Source organism: Colobus angolensis, unplaced genomic scaffold, assembly GCF_000951035.1.
Source record: "Colobus angolensis palliatus isolate OR3802 unplaced genomic scaffold, Cang.pa_1.0 Scaffold253, whole genome shotgun sequence".
Taxonomy (NCBI): domain Eukaryota; kingdom Metazoa; phylum Chordata; class Mammalia; order Primates; family Cercopithecidae; genus Colobus; species Colobus angolensis.
Window position 1 is genome coordinate 3,225,563 of NW_012115744.1, and position 8,409 is coordinate 3,233,971.

Below are 8,409 nucleotides of genomic sequence, written 5' to 3' on the forward strand. Positions count from 1 at the left end.
AGTTGACATAGCACAGAGAACTTCAACACAGAAAATCCGATATTTGCGTCTCCAGCCTCCACCTTTAACTCTGCCTGACACAGTCCTGACCACATTCTCACTTGTCCACAAAGATGACCTGTAGCCTCCCCTGTGCTTCCTTCCTCCTCCAGGTGTCTTCATAGTTTTCTGGTGCCCAGCCCTTCTGGTGCCAGAGGGTGTTTAGCTTGCTGCTGTAGAGTCCAGTCCAGTGTCTACAGCTGCCTCTCCAGGCATCTGACTTGGGTTAACCTTCCCTACTCTCTCACATTTTGTAAGGACTTGACAGTCACCCAACATTCTAATCCCAACCTGGTCCCCTGATCTTCAAAATGATAAGTGCATTTAGAAGCCACTTCTACCCACATCCATCGACAAGCATGAGGTCAGTGTGGGAGTTTATACTGACAATCGCTACTACTGGGAAACTGGGGTAGGAGAACTTAAAGTCCAAGTTCAGTATCCAGGGCCAGGAGATGTCCACTCAGGGATGCCTCATCTCTGTTATTTGAAAAGAATCAGTTCTGAGCTCCTCTTTTTCAAGGTTAGTAAGAGCACCCCGTCACTTGTGAGGTCTCTCTTGTGATTTCCATGGGTGGCATGAGAACCCCAGGGCTCACATGCTTCTGGATGAGTGTGGGGCTCTCTCTTGTGACCACAGCATCTCTAGAGGCCAAGGGTCCTTGTTCAAGTGTCCTCCTCCATCCTAGGTCAAATACTGCTGCCCCAGGTAGACTAAGGGAAGACCCACTGATCTCTTTCCAAATTGGATGCATTCCTTCTACTCCCAGAGTCCCTCTGCTTGTCATAGACACCACAGGCATTCTCTGGGACCTGCCCAGCAGTGCAAGGTCACCTTCCAGAACATGTGGAACCCAACACCCCATTTCCTATCCCATCCAGGGGTACCCAACATCTATGAATTGTCTGGCTACACCACATCTTACTTGAAAACCACCAAAGTTTCCCCTAAGTCCATTTTTCTTGATTCCACAAAGGGTCCTATAGCCGTGAAAAATGGCGAGCTCCCCACTGCGATTACTCCTGAGGGCAGGAAATGCGATAGTAGTTCTCATATGTCACCGAGAATGGCCAATGGGATTCTTCTCAAGGAACACACAATTAATATACACCTTGAGTTGGTGTGCCCTGCTACTTGAACTTTCCCTGATTTCATCTCATTATGCTGTGCCGGAAAGAGAACCCACAAATATAAGACACAGCACCTTCCACTGAGTGCCTTTTAGGCATCCAGCACATCTATCAGGCATAGTCTTGATAATCTTGACAAATTGCCTCGAAGCCAGGAATGCTGGCTTCCCCATTTTATAGATAAGAAAAGGGCAGCTCAGACAAGGAGGATTCGTAAGCTCATAGGTCCTGAATCAGGATGTATACTCAGGCTTCCATACCGGTCAGGAAGTGCTGGCCAGCACAGGGTCTTACTGCCTGGGACCCCAGACTCACCACCAGCTGCACCCACCAGGAGTGATGGGGCCTTGGCACCTCCTAAAGCTCTATGGCCACATTTCCAGATAAGAAGACAGGGAGAGAGAGAGAAAGAGAGAGAGAGATTGATTTACTTTAAGGAATTGGCTCACACAGTTTTGGCAGCTGGCAAGTCTGAAATCCTTACGGCAGGCCAGCAGGCTAAAAATTCAGGTAAAGCCTTAAGTCTGAAATCTACAGAGGAGACCCAGCAGGCAGGGGTTTTATCTTGTAACCTTGAAGCAGAATTGCTTCTTCTTCGGAAAATCTCATTTTGGTTCTCAAGGTCTTCATCTGATTGGATGAGGCCCACCCATATTACAAAGGGTCATCTTGTTTACTCAGAGTCTACTGATTAAAATTGACTCACCTCTAAAGAAAATCTGCATAGCAAGATCTAGACTAGTACTTGAGCAAACAACTGGGCACCATGGCCTGACCAAGTTGGTTCAAAATTAACCATCATAGTCCCTATGCTAAGAGGACAGAGAAAAATGAGGTTGCAAGTGTTTTTCTATTTAAGGTGGCTCCCTCTGACAGTCACAGGCATTACTGGAAAGCCATCTATCTGCAGGTGCCAGGTGGAGCTGGGAGTCCAGGCTGGCTCGGACTCTGCGCTGGCTCCAATCAATTGTCCTGGCTCGAGGATCCAGCTGATGACACCCTCTAGTTGCAGGCTTTCAACTTGGGGGCTTTTTCTTTCCATTTGTTTGTTTTTGTTTCCAGATCTTTGAGGATGTATTTATTTGGCTTTAAATACACGCAAACCATTGCAACGCTGCTGTGCTTTCGTATATTCTGGGGTTCTGACTTTACGCTGTCTTTAATTGCTTTCCCTCTTTCCATCCATCTTGCTAATCTCCAAGTTTACTGCTTTCATTTTTCCATTTTTTAAACTATCTGTTCATGATAAGCAGTGTCTGAATAGTTACAAGCCTTTGTTTATAACCCTTATATTCATTTAAGTCTTTCTCAGTTCCACGGGTATTTTTCTCTGTCCTCTGTCCTAGAATTCCATTTCTTTTATGATTTGTTTCTAGGCCAATTTTCTGTCTCACTAGCTTGAGTCATCTTTCCCTGCTTTTGTGGAGACGTTTATTTAGTGCATTTTTTTTTTTTGAATTTTTGTATTTTAACTGTTCCTCCGTTTCATCATTTATTTTAGTCTATTTTTTTTACTCAATTCTGATATCACTTTTGCTTTAATGATGACTTCCTTTATTATTTCTGTTCATGATTATTTCTCTTACTATTTTATCAAAATTTATTTTTATTATTTATTTTCATATGTCTGTTTGTCTCTTTCATGTGAAAGCTAGGGCTTGAATGTGGCTGTAGCCAAAGCAGGACAAGAATTTTGGCTTATGTGCTAATATAAACTGCATTCTTGTTCTCTTCTGTATTTTTAAACTTGAATTCAGTGGCTATTTTATACATGATACTCTCCTTAAATCACAGAGATGAATCCTCATGGAACAAGGCAAAGAGTGGTTATGAAGCCCGTGCCTGGAGAAGAGATTGTTCAAAAGTGGACTGGCTGAGGCGGTGCTTCTCAGGGGAGTACCCTAGGGAGGCTGCTAGACAGTGTTATTCCTGCACCCTCCCAGCCTCCTGCCCTGGATCTTGAAATGTTCCCAGATGGCTCATGTGCACAGAAGGTCCAAAGCTCCCAGTTATAAGCTTCTCTTGCCTCTCGCTGGCCTCCCATCCCCCAACTTTGTGTATCCCCACAAGGGAGCCCCACCCCACTGGGCACTGAGTCTCCCAGAGCTCCTCGGGGTGGGCTTCTTTCCCATGACATTCCAGTTCTTTGCCAAGTGGAGGGGGCTGCTTCTGAGCCACTGAAACCATGTTGCTACTAACCAAGACATCATGGGTCTGATCTCTGTACTACTTGGAAAGGGCAGAGTACCCAAACACCCATCCACCCTGGCTTGCAGTCTGGGTTGCAGTCTGGCCAGGAGCAGGGTGGATGGCTGCAGTCTCAGGCCGGGAGCCTAAGAGAGATTCTTAGTCCCCAGTTACTCCCCAGGAGGAGCACCATGGCCAGGAGCAGCACCATGTTACCAAGCCCAGAACAGGCAAGGTGGGAGAGTGAAGATGTGCAGTCAACAAGGCCCCAGAACTCCCTGAGACCGTGGAGAGCCAAGTCCTAAGGAGTTTCTAGAACCTTAGCAGCTGCAGAGGCGTCTGGGCTGATTCCACAGCCGGTCCCTGGAGCTTCCAAGCCAATGCTGGAATTAGGTCTAGACTGGGAGCCTCGTAAGAAACTGAACAATGTAAAACGTGCCAAGAGTGTACTATTTGATTGAAGGAGAGAAGACGTAAGAAAATATCATATCCAGGAAGCAAATGCTTTTACCCAGCTTCTCATCTTAATAAAACACATGAGATGAGGATTAATCTTTTATACCCTGGTTACCATTCCCCAGGCCCAATCAAAGTTGATCACTTTCAAGGATAATGAATGAATTTGTATCACTGTCTTAGTCAGCCAGGGTTGCCATACAAAGCACCACAGACTGGGAGCTTGAACTACAGATATTTATTCTCTCCCTGTTCTGGAGGCTGGAAGTCCAAGATCAAGGGGTGGCCAGGGCATTTTCTGCTGAGGCCTCACTCCTGGGTTTGTAGATGCCATCTTCTCCCTATGTCTTCGTTTGGTCTTCCCTCGTGTGTGTCTGTCTCCTCATCTCTTCTTACAAGGGCACAGCGTTGTGGAATTAGGGCCTGCCATGTGACCTCATTTTCACTTAATCACACATTTAAAAGCCCCATCTACAAACACACGGTCACATTCTGAGGTTCTGGGGGGTTGGGACTCCAACATATGAATTTGGCTTGGCAAGGAGACATAATTCAGCCCTCACAAGTGCAAAATATAAAGTCATAGAATTTATTCTCTGCCAACTCAATCTGATCCCAATTCCCCAAGTTCATTGAGCACATCTGCTGAGCGTCACCATACTCAGTCCATTCTGGGAGGTGAAACTCAGTCCCGTCTCCTCCCATGAGCGCTTCCTGGTTCTTTGCCTTCTCCTGTGTCTCTGCCTTAGCCAGTTCCAAACTGCCGCCTTCCCCGTGGTACTGGCCTCATCCCCTCTTCTTAGCTCCTTCAGAATTATCTTTTAGAAGTGTTTGTTTTCTGCTTTCATGTTTCCTTTAGTCTTCTGTTATAAAACTCCAAGCTAAGAAAAAATGATCCCAAACCACGAACTCTAGCCAAAAGGCACCCATTGAATGGTCACCAGACAATAAAGTAACCATTATATCAAAGATAGTCTGTCAAGTAAAGCTTCTCAATTTGAGTTTCTCACCAGTTGAACATGAACAGAAATAAAACAAAAATTACAAAGTCCTTTTTCCCAAGCAAGCATATTAATTTTGCCTCTGGAAAAGTCCTGGGGAAAGACTTTGAACACATGTTGACTGAAATTCACAGCAATCTCGAAGACCAACACCAGGCAACAGAAGATGTAGCCAGAAGTGTCCCATTCAGCCCATTATCCTAACACATTTTTGCATATAGCATTTGAACATTTGTTTCCTCCAGCCTTTTCCATTTGTTTCCTAATAGTGGAACAGCCACTGTTACAACAAGAATAGTGTTGCCATTTTAAAAACTCAGTATCAGAGGTCCTTTTCAGAGGTTTTTCACTTCTGGACAGAGAGGTCAATGTCTTCCACTCTTGTCCCTCTCTGACATCCCACTATGGCTCTGAAGAAGCCATGGTGATTTCACGCATCTTCCATGCTTGTCCGAATTCATGAGCAAGTGTAGCCATGGGGTACCCCAATGGGCCCAATGGCCAGTGAGAGAGGGGAGGAGGGCTTGGCCCTAGCAAGAGGATCAAGAGTTCACCTTCCCACAGGTTTTAGAGCCAGGCAGCACTGCCTGGTTGACCCCTTCAGATTTGATTAGTGTCATCAAAAACAGCAAGAGCAGCAACAAGGATGCCTCCCACTTACAGTATCCTACTTAGGGGTCACTCATGATGCAAATCCTTTTGGCTAGTCATTTCATCCTGACAATAAGCCTGCAAGGCATTTAGATGTCTGTGGCAAAGAGAAGTGTTACCTGCTAAGATCAAACAGTAAAAGGAAGCATGGGTGGGGATGAGATAGAGGAGCATCTGGGATTGGAGCAGAGGTATACCTGCCAAGGAGCCCACTGGGGAAGGCCCCTGGTCTGAATAAGGTGGCTTTCCAGCTCTGGTGACAGGCACCCAGCAGGAGCACCCATCACTTCCCTCCCTCCTGTTAGCCTAGGTAGCTAACTTCTCTGGGCCTCAGTTTCCTCAACCATGATCTGTACATCATGATCCACGCTTCATGGGTGGAGCAAGAGGGGTAAAGGGTGTGGGCAGTGTCCTGCTCAGGATCTTGCACACTGCAGTTGCTCAATAATCCCCTCGTCCCACCCCTAATTTCAAAAGAGAGATTGTTATGTGTCTCTAAGCTCTGGGCTTGCTTCACCCAGGGCTCACTCTCCAAAGAGGTTAGTCTCTTTCCTCCTTCTAGTTCCACTCCTTCCTCCTTGGGTGTTGTCAATGTCCCAGCATACTTAACGCATTAAGCAATGAAAGCTGCCAGGGGGAGGGCAAAGGAAACTTAACATCCCCTGTTTGCCGAGCCTTCCTTCACTCCCACAGCTTACCTGGAGGGAGCAGCCAGGGTTGGTCCTAGCCCTTCATCCCCTTTTGTGACAGTGTGAAGCTACGATGCACTACTCCTCTGTGCCCCTCACCCCATCCCTGCCTCTCTGCTCTAACATCCATGAGGCAACTGGGCCACAGGCAGCTGGAACCCATTACAGTTATTTGGAGCAAGAAGGAAGCTTGTCCCAAACCACTGATTTCTAGGAACCTCAGTCCTGATTCCAGGAATGCTGTTTGTGGTAGAAGCATGACAGTGCCATATCACTGGAGGCTGCATGTCCTAGCACAGACTCCCAGCTCAGAGCGCAGCCCTGAGGCCTCTGCGTGCTGCCCCTAATTTGACTCAGCCCCTTCTTACATTTAGTAGCTTATTTTTAGGGTGAGCGTCAAAGCTAGATGTCTCTGGAGAGATACTCCTTCTCTAGTTTTGGCTCTCCCTCCAGCATAAGCCTGGAGCTGGGGAACAGAGCTGAGCTGAAAACCTCTGGCCTCACCCTTCTTCTACAAACTACCTTAAGAAAAACGGATTGTCCAGGGACAGGAAAGTGAGACTGCATCTGCCAGTGCTGTGGTCATTTGCACAGGACTGGAGGGAAGGAGTGACTGTCACACAGGTCTCATACATGGGATTTTCTTAGAAGAACAGGGCAAATTCCATTATTTCAGCTTTCCTTGTGAAAAGGATTTAAAAGTAAATAAGAGGCCATGCACAGTAGCTCACACTTGCAATCCCAGCATTTTGGGAGGCTGAGGTGGGCTGATCACCTGAGGTCAGGAGTTCAAGACTAGCCTGGCCAACAATGGTGAAACCCATCTCTACTAAAAATACAAACATTAGCCAAGCGTGGTTGTGCATGCCTGTACTATCAGCTACTCGAGAGGTGGAGACAGGAGAATCACTTGAACCCAGAAGGAGGAGGTTGCAGTGAGTCGAGATTAGGCCATTGCACTCCAGCCTGGGCGACAAGAGCGAAAAATCCATCTCAAAAAAAAAATAAAAATGCAAACAAAAGAGAAGCCTCAGATCTTTCCTTCATTCCAGCAGATTTTGAAAGAACAGGGTAATGGGCATAGAGATGTATATAAATAATATTATTGCATGTATTATGATATATTCTATATGATAAAGAATTCGTTAGAAAAAAAAATGGGGCCTAGGACAAATTATGTTAAGAAAATGACTTGTAAGTTGTAACAACAAAAACAAAAGTAGGTTCATATATTACTTTCCAAGATAAATTTCTGAGAGGTTCAAGAATTCAATCTAGAATTTGCTGTAGAAGTGACCATTTTCTGGTGGGTGAAGGGCATGCTAAACATAAAGTAATCAAATTAACCAAAATTAGAACAAAATGATAGATTGGATGTCATAAGAATTTTAAACATCTTTTAATTACAAATCAAATACCAAAAATTTTTCAAAAAAACATTTGCTACTCAGATCACAAAAAAGTACTATGTAGGGAAATCTCAAACAAAATTTACTACAACGTAATATCTAAAAGAAACACACACGCATGTGCACACACACAGGTTAAACATAAATGACAGTCATCAGAGGAGAAATTACAAAAGGTAATAAAAATATGGGGAAATTTGTACCATGGCTATTATTCTCTCCTCCTGGGACATTATTTTCTCCTTTCTCCATTTAACTTATGTTCCTCATGGGACATTATTCTCTCCTTTCTCCATTTATGTTTGACTGCAATAACTTTATGAAGGTTATCTTCTGTGTGAGATACCTCAGTTTTCCATTTGGGCCCCCACAGCTTCATACAACATATTATTACTTTGTTATATTCATTTTTTAGTAAAGATTTATTGAGAATGTACTCACTGATACTTTTTTAGGCACAGAGATTCAACAGGAAAACAGAGATATGCCGTTCCCAGCTTCATGGAGCATGCTTTTTATTAAAATGAATGCACATGTGTCTAATCCTTTGAGGACCTGAATCACATCTCATTCATCTTTACCTTCATATCCCTAATGCCTAATATGCTACCTGAGAAAGAACTAATAGTCAATTTCTGATGAATCCATTCACAGCTAGATCACTGCCCTGTAAGTATGTTTCTAAGCAGAAATATAAACCGAGATTTACACAGATTTTGTTGCAACCTATTAATAACAGTAAAATAATGGTATCAAACTAAATTTACATGGTAGTTAGTTTCTAAAGACAGTTTACCAATGAACCGTGCCTCACTGTATTTACAGCCTTGGACAATCTTCTTCCAA